Below are 11,166 nucleotides of genomic sequence, written 5' to 3' on the forward strand. Positions count from 1 at the left end.
ATGAGTTGAATTAAAAAATATATGCTACATTTTTTTCATTTTAAACTGATACTTTAAAAACGCAATAAAAAAATGAATGGGTACAGTTTATTTCTACTGTAGGTTCAAAGTGAGGGTAATGCAGTTTAACTTGTTACCACTTGGTGGCAGAGTTGCTTTAGCAATGTTATATATCAAAACGGTGTTCATGTGAAATGACATTAATATGGCGAAATGTCAGAATGCAGTTAGGGTCATTTTCAGTGAAGTCATTGCTTTACTAATCAGGTATCAGACAAGACAGCCCCATATCACCCCTGAAACCTGCGACGATGTATAATCTATATTAGAACATTGGAATGTTGAGAGCTCCATTGAAGATGACAAAGAGGCTCCAAGCTAATAATGGCTGGTATAAGCTGGGAGCTCCAACATTCCAGTGTTTGTCTTTCTGTTTTCCCTTTTTAATGTCAAACATTATATCCTGGGGGGGGGGGGGGGGGGTGGGCGGAAAAAAAGGTCTTAAAGGCCCTTTCCCTTTTTATAAGCCTTCACCTGTAACTCGCGGCTATAACTGGTGTTCAAAGCCTTTAATGACCAGTAAAACCCTCCCCATACATATCGCTATAAACCTATATTTATTTCCAAAAGCACATTCACTAAGGTGACCTGATTTTGAAAAGCAAAAACTGGTACAGGCCAAACATAGAAGTAGGGCTAACAGCAGATTTTTTTAAATTGAGATAAAGTACCCCCTGCCATACATTATAAGGATATTGGGAGTCACTGAGGAGCTCCATGACCAAATGGATGAATGAGAACGAAGGCTGAGTTCCTTTTTAAAGTTATGGAACTAAGAGGAGACTTTCAATATCCTTACTGTGTACGGCAGAGGGTACTTTATTCCTTATAATACATGGTTAGACCATCGTCTTTCCCACAAAACACTTACATTCTTAGGGTCCGATTCACAAAGAGCCTCCACAGTCCTGGCGGGGGCTCTGCAGGCGTGGTGAAGTCTCCACACTCGTGCCAGAATCTCCACAATGAATGATCTCATTGTGGATATTCCACCACGCGGGTGGAGTTTCCGCAACAACTGCGGAGGCTCTTTGTTAATCGGGCCCTTAGTGCGTCGCTCTTTCATATGAAAGAGAGGGCATGTTGCAAATATGGAGAATAACAATAGAAGCTTTATGGCCCCCTTGCTTTTTATCCTATACATCAATGAATTAACTCATTCTCTGTGTAATTTGACAAAGGACGTTCCAATTATCAATAAGAAACCTATCCCGGCGTTACTCTACGCTGATGATGCGGTCCTTATGGGCCGCACTCCGAATGCTCTACGTATTTTAATAACGGGATTCGTTAATTATATGTCCGATCTTGGGCTGTGCACTAATTTTAACAAATCGTTTATCATGACTTGCGGCCCTAAAAATTATAAAATCCCAAAGATTGTGATAGGTCCAAACATCCTAAAAAGCACATGCACTTTCCCCTATCTGGGTCTCTTATTCTCTAACAGTGGTTCGTGGCAACCACACGTGGCGATGGGGAGAAATAAACTCTCAAAATCGATTAATTCTATCACCTCCCTACGCCAACCGCGTCAGGCTGATGTGGTTCTTAGCCTATTACAAATTTATCGAACCCAATGTCTCCCAACTGGCACATATGGTGCAGAAGTTTGGGGGTTTTCAAACTGTAAACTAATACAGAGCGAAGAGAACAGATTTTGTCGAAAAATTCTGGGGGGAGTTATTAGCGCACCGACCTTTGTTTGTCACAATGAATTAAAATTAAAATATGTTGAGGATTTTATTAGAGCGAGACCTGCATTATTTTGGCTAAGGATATGGCAAAACTTGGCAGCCTCATTGACTCGTGAGATTATATTAGACTGTCTGAAAAGTGATAATGTAGCCCTAATCCCATGGATTAATGCGGTAGAGAGCAGCCTTAAGAGCGTCAATTACGGTCACCTGTTCACATATCCGGGTAGGATTGACGCCTCTCATAAAAATTTGGTGAGAAGAGCACTCTATCAGCATTTCCAGAATGAAAGGGAAAGAGCAGTTTCTGTGAAACAATCCACAGTCGACTATTTATCAATCCAGGAATCTCATATTGAATCCCCGATGTCCCCCCAGCCTTATTTATGTAAAAAACTGGGCAGATGGACCAGATGTTTACTATTTAGATTCAGGGACAGGAGCATTATAAATCTTATCTGCTTTCCACTGGGCTATATTAAAAATTTGGAAAAACTATATTGTCCTTGTGACCACGGTGGAACCCAGACTATGCTCCATTTTATTTTCGGTTGTGGATTTTATATGAAATTCACAAGACATTATCTAATACCATACTGTAAGAAATATGATTTGCTTACCCACAACCTTGCCTATAGACACTTTCTAATGCTAGGATCTGATGAATTAATTTTTAGAGTTAGTAGCTTTCTTAAAGCCATCGTATGCTCACGCAGGTCGTTGAAAATTGATTAGCTTTGTTAAATATTTACTTTGCACTTTAAAACATGTCTTGACGGAATTTAACATATTATTCAGTTTTATTATGCACAACCCAGTGAGTAGGTTTTTGTGTTTTCATTGCTGTGTTTTTATAAATTATATTCTTATATGTAATGTCTGACGGCCCAAAATTGTAGTTTTTGATGTGTATTTTACAATGTTTGTTTATGTGCTTTTATGGATGGTTTGTGAAATCCGAATAAAGTCTATTTGAATTGAATTGAATAGAAGCTTTAGTGAAAAATTAAAACAAATTTAAAATAGCAGTAAAATGCTTATTGCAGAAATATATCGGAACCAGTTTTATACAAGACTTTTTTTACTAAAAAGACACAGTAGTTTGGAATGTGTAGAAACATGCAGAAAGATTCTAGCTTTTCTATAATTATTTAAGGAATGCAAGACATAAGCATGTTTCCATAAATACCCCCTTTCTGGGTGTCACTGTACAGAGCAGATGGAAGAAAAGCCACGTTTTGTTTTCGGTTTTTAAACAGCTGCTTTAATGATGGTCCCTGTCCTGACCTGCCTTTCCCCTCGTCTGCTGGCTCTGGCAGCAGGCGTTGTACATCAGAACTTGCCTGTAATAAGTTATTACAGTAAGGCAGCTGCATTACTTCTTTATAGTAGGTGACTGGGTGCGTCACAAGTAGATATTAAAAAAATAAAGATGTGTTTTATACAGTGATTATAGAATCACATGAATGACCTATATATAGTCCACTCAATGACCTTTACAGGCCTCTTCCCTGCCCCAGGCCCCTCTGCCCCTCTTCCTTGCCCCAAGCCCCTCTGCCCCTCTTCCCTGCCCCAAGCCCCTCTGCCCCTCTTCCCTGCCCCAAGCCCCTCTGCCCCTCTTCCTTGCCCCAAGCCCCTCTGCCCCTCTTCCCTGCCCCAAGCCCCTCTGCCCCTCTTCCCTGCCCCAAGCCCCTCTGCCCCTCTTCCCCGCCCCAATCCCCTCTGCCCCTCTTCCTTGCCCCAAGCCCCTCTGCCCCTCTTCCCTGCCCCAAGCCCCTCTACCCCTCTTCCCTGCCCCAAGCTCCTCTGCCCCAAGCCCCTCTGCCCCTCTTCCCTGCCCAAGCCCCTCTGCCCCTCTTCCTTGCCCCAAACCCCTCTACCCCTCTTCCGTGCCCCAAGCTCCTCTGCCCCAAGCCCCTCTGAAAATTGTTAAAAAGGTTTGGACACCCGAACTGTCCAAGGATATCTGGGATGTCTGGTGACCCTAATCTTCGCCCCTCTTCACTTACAGTTTTTCCCCCATTCTTTGCCTCTCCATTCTTAGCATCCTCTCTCTGCCGCACCATGCATGCTCCCGAGACAAAACCAGGGCTTAATTTGTAGAAACAAAAAATAAATAGGGAAGGGGCCCAAAGTGTTTTAGCAGTTTGCATACCGCTGCTGAAAGCCAGGTCTGCCGAATAGCAAAGCTGCTTGGTCTTGATTCCACCTTTTCCTTCCACCACTCTATGCTTTTTCTCTCATGAACGGCAAGTCTGCCTGGTCTTGATTCCACCCCATGACTCTTTCATCCACAGCGGGAAATGTTTGTCTCTTTTTATTTCATGAATACGAAGGCTGATTAGTGCTAGTCCTATCTCAAGCCTCTTTCTTCCATCCCCTGCACTTCCTGCCTGTTTATCTCATAAACACCAAGGCTGCGTGATCTAGATTCCACCTCTTGACTCTTTCTTCCACCCTCCTGCACTTCCTTTAATTTGATCTCATGAACACCAAGGCTGCGTGATCTAGATTCCACCTCTTGACTCTTTCTTCCACCCTCCTGCACTTCCTGCCTGTTTATCTCATAAACACCAACGCTGTGTGATCTAGATTCCACCGCTTGACTCTTTCTTCCACCCTCCTGCGCTTCCTGGCTGTTTATCTCATAAACACCAACGCTGTGTGATCTAGATTCCACCTCTTGACTCTTTCTTCCACCCTCCTGCGCTTCCTGCCTCTTTATCTCATGAACACCAAGGCTGCGTGATCTAGATTCCACCTCTTGACTTTTTCTTCCACCCTCCTGCACTTCCTTTGTCTTTATCTCATGAACACCAAGGCTGCGTGATCTAGATTCCAGCTCTTGGCTCTTTCTTCCACCCTCCTGCGCTTCCTGCCTCTTTATCTCATGAACACCAAGGCTGCGTGATCTAGATTCCACCTCTTCACTCTTTCTTCCACCCTCCTGCACTTCCTGCCTGTTTATCTCATGAACACCAAGGATGCATGATCTAGATTCCACCTCTTGACTCTTTCTTCCACCCTCCTGCACTTCCTTTGTCTTTATCTCATGAACACCAAGGCTGCGTGATCTAGAGTTCACCTCTTGACTCTTTCTTTCACCCTCCTGCGCTTCCTGCTTCTTTATCTCATGAACACCACGGCTGCGTGATCTAGATTCCACCTCTTCACTCTTTCTTCCACGCTCCTGCACTTCCTGCCTGTTTATCTCATGAACACCAAGGCTACCCAGTCTAGATTCCACCTCTTGACTCTTTCTTCCATCCTCCTGCACTTCCTTTGTCTTTATCTCATGAACACCAAGGCTGCGTGATCTAGATTCCAACTCTTGACTCTTTCTTCCACGCTCCTACGCTTCCTGCCTCTTTATCTCATGAACACCAAGGCTGTGTGATCTAGATTCCACCTCTTCACTCTTTCTTCCACCCTCCTGCACTTCCTGCCTGTTTATCTCATGAACACCAAGGCTACCCAGTCTAGATTCCACCTCTTGACTCTTTCTTCCACCCTCCTGCGCTTCCTGCTTCTTTATCTCATGAACACCAAGGCTGCGTGATCTAGAGTCCACCTCTTGACTCTTTCTTCCACCCTCCTGCGCTTCCTGCTTCTTTATCTCATGAACACCAAGGCTGCGTGATCTAGAGTCCACCTCTTGACTCTTTCTTCCACCCTCCTGCGCTTCCTGCTTCTTTATCTCATGAACACCAAGGCTGCGTGATCTAGAGTCCACCTCTTGACTCTTTCTTCCACCCTCCTGCGCTTCCTGCTTCTTTATCTCATGAACACCAAGGCTGTGTGATCTAGATTCCACCTCTTGACTCTTTCTTCCACCACCCTGCGCTTCCTCTGTCTTTATCTAGCTCTTGCAGGTGAATTTTCATCCTTGCTTTCCTCGTTTGATATGGTGTTTTATTGTTTTCTTCCTCCTTCTTTCTCCTTTTAGACCCTATCTCTCTCTCTTGCGCAGGGACAAATTATGATGATGAAAAATAAGTACTGCCACCAACAAAGAAAGTCGGTGCCCACCTTCTACTGCCATCAGCATTGGGCATATCACAGTCAAACCCTAGGTCTGAAGAGGGTAGGGGCTTGGGGCCCGCAGTAGGGTCTATGACTGACCATTATTAAAACACAGATCTCAGTGCATGCCCTCAAGCTTCCATTTCATTTAGAGACCCGAAGGCTGCTCGCCCTGCTTACTTTGGGTACATGTTTGAAATTATAATACAAAATGCCCTGTTTAAAACTAGTAAAGTTACACTGTTTTAAGTTGGCAGGGTAAGCCCAGACATGGGTCCCTTGCTCACTTTGCCACTGGATTCAAGCTAGCATGGCTGATGAAGCGTGTTACCCGGAAATCGGTCCCAGGAGGCTTGTTTCTGGTCCAGGGAAGACCTGGCTTGGCAGTTCGGGCTGGACTGTTCCCATGAGGCACAGGGTCAAGACTGATTCGCATATAGCTGGGTCTGAACTGAGGTGGCGAAGTGAGCTAAAGAACGATGATGGATTCAACCCAGATCTGTGACTGGGGGTGAGTGTCTGAAAGTATTCAGCGCTCCGTCCATCATCTCCTTGTGTTTGCACTGTTTTAATTGCTTCACCAAAGAATGAACAACTACACGTGCTCTATATAAATTGTCTTCATTATAAAATTAGGCAATAATTATCACTAGAATGGTACCTAAGTGAATGTCCTCAAGCAAGTATGCCATCAAAGGATGTGCCAAGCACAAAGTTTACTGGTGGCTCAGGAAAGCACTGGGCTCTCTCCTTCTACTGCCTGCAAGGATGAAAGGGAACATGTTCCCAAGTCAGATATACCCCTAATGGTGGCTCCAACTCCTTCGACTCAAACCTATTGAGCTGTAGAGGTTCCCTGGTCGAGTGTCAGTGTGCAGTGTGAGCCAGGCAGCTGAACAGGGGGGGGCCTGAGTTTACAAGACCAACTCTTACAGAAAACACCCAAAACCATGGAGTCTAAACCATGTAGGGCCTTTACAACATGGGCACCACATCAAACACGTCGTTACCATGCGTTCCTTTATCATGCAAGTCATGACATCAACTTGCTTTAGGAAACCCGTTGTTGGACTGGTGTTGGATTCAAAGTCCAACACCTTCCCTACTGTCACCCAGACTGGAGCTAGAATAGTAAATTATACAATTCCAAAGCCAGCGCTTCCCTACGGCAAGTCGATTTAACGACTCGCGAACTAAAGGAACTAAAGGCAATGACGCGTTCGATGTAGTGCCCACATTGTAAAGGTATATGTGGTTCCATTATACAACCACCTCTTGCACCCACCGGTAGCTCCGAACCTGAGCTAAGCCTTCAAGGATGCCTGCGAGGCCTTGGCATTAAACGTTGCTGTGGCATTCATAGATAGCAAAAGAGTGCTGGCAAAGGAGAGAGGTTCATGAGCTCTCTCAAGAAGACCATCCGCGTAGCAGAGTAACAAGCCACTGACCGACAACAGGCCGAATTGACGGACACTTCAGCAAATGATCCCCCTAAACGTCCTTGATGATGGGTCCCCTGACTATGCCCATTATTTCTCGCAGCATTGCGTGGGCGCCAGTTCTGAGCGAGCGGAGGAAAACCAACCAGAGGAGCAGATGCTGCGCTGTCGGCTCTCTGGCATCAATTTAAGGGCTTTCTCTTTGCAGAGGAAACTTTATAATGTTTTTCTGTGATCCTACCTGATAGGTGCCCACAATGAGAGTGAGGCAAGGTGACCCCACAGTCACCCTGAAAATCTCATCTACAAGGAGTTTAGCGGGGAAGATCCTACCAGTGCTGGTGCAGTAGGCGCATTTCTAGACTTCTAAACCATGAATTACACAGAGATAAAACTGTGGAAAACCCTGCACCATCCTCATCAGAAAGAACTATTGGATTTGAGTGATGGAAGCATCAGAGCGGAGTGAAATCAGCCAAGAAAGCCGATCCGCGGGGAGGCCACTGCGGCTCCTAGTGCCAGTATGGACTGAGCCATTCGCCCATTAATATCCCTAAGATTGAGGGACTATGTGGCCTGGTCTACCTGATGCCACTTTGGTACAATTGGAGTTTGACACCTTTGTCTCTTATGTTCAAGGACTTTTGGGAGAAATGTGATGCTCAGCAGAGCTGCTGTCCCTTTCAGGAGAACCCGCTCCCATCAGCAAGCACCTATGATGGCGACCATCTGCTGGTGTTGCTAAACTAGAACCTGTACCTGTCTTTGCCTCATTGGCATCGCTGTGCCTCTCCCCAGGCAGAGCCCAAACATGACCAACCCTTGAGCAGAGGCCTGGCCACGACTTGGCGGGGGAATATCAGACTCTAGGTGGGGTCGTTTTTTTAAATTGTGCAATTTTGGGTGACAAATTATTTAGAGTACTATAGGTTTTTATGATGAATTCTAGTTGTAACCAATGCATTATTAACAATACACTTAAAACGATATTGCTAAATCAATTTGAAGGGTGTTTAATAATGTGTTTTAGTTGTGCCACATTTTCTATTGAAGCACCATTTTAGTTAAAATGGGTGTTGTTTCTCATGAACTGTGCACACTTCTCATGCTCTCTCACCCTCCCAGTCATGCCCCCCTGAATGTCTTCTCTCGCACAGAACGCTGTGACATAACTGGTTATTTTCCTCGAGCTCATGTACTGTGAATGAAACTTTTCTCTGTGTTGTCAGATATCGAGTTGGAAGGTCCATCCGCTGCAGCCTCCTGCCGACAGTCTAATTAAAAATGCTTATTGTATAGTAAATGAAGCATAACGTGTAGAGCATCCCTGGACGGCAACAGGAGCTGATTAGGTCTCACGCGTAAAGAGAGGTGAGTGATACTGCCTTAGAAATTGTGACATTCACTTTTGTAATTGGTTGATGTGATGTCTGCGGTCATGCCATGCTGAATTTGCAGTTTTATCTCGTTAATTATGTTGAAATTGTGTATAAAGCCCTCTGGTGTTGGGGTGAGCCAAAAGACTTCCTCTTCCTCCTGAGAATCAGTTAATTTATTGTGAGACTCTCCAAGTTCATCCAGGGGCTCGCTCTGATTTATATGAGACTTCCTCCTTGCTACTAGAGATGCTATTGGTATTTCTTGTGATCGTTACTAGGCCTGGGCGGTGAACTTCGTTCCGTTTGCATAGATTGCAGAGTTTTCTGCATTTCATTATCTGCGGAGCTCTCGGAGTGCAGAAAACTCCACTCTGCGTAGTGCAGTGGAGTTTTTTCCTCACTCACGCTCGCCACTGGTAAGTTGGCAAGCGCGAGCTGCCGTTCAGGTAAAATTTCTACTCGAGCGGCATGAAGATCAGTGCGAACGGCAGTTCGTGCTGCACTTTACTACTTGCGGAACTTCGCTGAGTTTTTTTGTCACTTCACAGTGTTCCGCGAACTCCACAAACTCCGTGCAGGCCTATTGTGACAGAAATGTTATTAATTACCAACATTTCTGATGATTTTGTTGCATCAGATATGTTCTGATTTCTGATCATGTATTTGTTGCATGTCTTTATGACAAATAAACATCATTCTGCACTGCTTGTATTCTCGATTCTGTAATAAATTCTTTTAAAATTTTCCTTAAACTAGAACTCAGTTACTGAGTGGTCCCAGTTACTAATTTAGCTGCTAATAATATTTGATTGGGCCGCATGGTGAAGAGGGTGGTGACTCTTATCGCAAGATCAAGTTTGCATGACGCTGAGCCATCTGAGGTCAATTCTGGGGTGGTCTAAATATTGGGGTACTCTTGAGTGTTGGGGATTGTCACCCACAATGGGATTGGCACTCCTTCTCCCACGCAGGTCAGATCCTCCTTCAGTGTTTAGGATGAAGATAGTCTCTTACAGAGGGTTACGTCTTTAAGCAATTAAATATTCCTAAAGCTGGATATGGCCGCGGTTATATACACAAAATATCATTTGGGATGCCTGAAAGTGAATGAAGAACAATGCAAATGTTGCAAACCATCTTTGTACCCCTTACTCAAGATTCTCCCTCCAACGCTTGAGACAAACCATGCCAGGATGGTGAAGAAGGATAACAATGTTTGAAAATCTGAGCTCAACTTAAAAGATCTTTTGTATGAGGTCTTTCAGCATGGGTCGGTTCATGAATTCTGAAAGACTTATGTATTTTGGAATGTGCTATTGGCCAAGGGTTGCTACTCTGGTCCTACCAATAAGATTTTGTCTTTGTTGGTTCATTTATTCATTTAGAGTAAGAGGTTTAACTTTTAATCCCCGATTGTGCCATTGTAATGGAATTAATGTGTAAGAACATACGAAAACAATTTGCAATCCAGTTTCTACCGGCCACAAGGTGCCAACAGTTTTCCTCCAAATTTATAGGACATCCTTAATGCAACTGATGAAGGTCAGAGGATAGCTGATGAAGCCTTTTAATCAACTGACACATTTAACTTGGTTGGAGCCTAATGCATCCACTGCAGAGTTATCAACCAAAGCCATCCATCGAGTGGTTTAATCCCTATTAGAACCACTATTGGAATGTTGGGAGCTCCATTGAAGACAATGCAGTGCTCCCTGCTTCTACGGGCCGGTAAAGGCCCTCAGAGCAACATTCCAATGTTTTACAATAGCTTCTCGAAGCTCCAGGGGATTTAAATCCCCTCGAGCTTCGAGAGGCCTTTGTTTTATTTGTTGGAACATTCTGCCCTCTAGTGGCAGAATGTTCTAATAGCCTTATAGCCCTTCGTAGCAGGACTATACCGGCTATTAAAGTTCCGCTTCCTTGTTAAAGTCCCTCACTTTCGGCTCAGGCATTTAATGCGGGAGCAGGCCTTTAATAGCCGGTATAGCCCGCTACGGCGGGCTATAAGGTTATACTAGAGTTTGGTTTGCCTAAGGCTGATCGAGGCACGTCCTCTTAAACACTCTTTAAACATTGGAAGGCTCTCAGGGGACCCTTAGTTTGTCCTCCTTTTATTTCTCTAAACGTACTTTTGATAGACTTTATAAGTAGACACAATTCTGTCCATCACTCCCAATACAATGACGCAAACAGTAGTTTTCATTTTGTGGGTGACATAAGCCTCATGAACATTAGCTTCTATGCTTTTGAGCCAGACATTTTCCCTGACTTTAAAGCTGTAGGGGTCACTTAGCAGTGTCAAAGGTGAAACTACCTGTGTTCAGACTAGCAGCTCTTTGGGTACTGGATTGGAAGCAAAAGTTTGACCCTTCAAACCTTCATTAAATCTCTTGGGGTTGCTAGGTGAAATAGTAGAGGCCTAGCACATGGGGAGAGGTGTAAATATAGTGAACCACATCAGTGCTACTGAACATCAAATAAAATAATGATCAGTGTTCAGTCAGTTTTATTTCTCTTAAAATGAATTGTTCTTTGATAAGCACTTTAGCTTTAAATAATAGTAAAACT

Source organism: Triturus cristatus, chromosome 6 (assembly GCF_964204655.1).
Source record: "Triturus cristatus chromosome 6, aTriCri1.1, whole genome shotgun sequence".
NCBI lineage: Eukaryota > Metazoa > Chordata > Amphibia > Caudata > Salamandridae > Triturus > Triturus cristatus.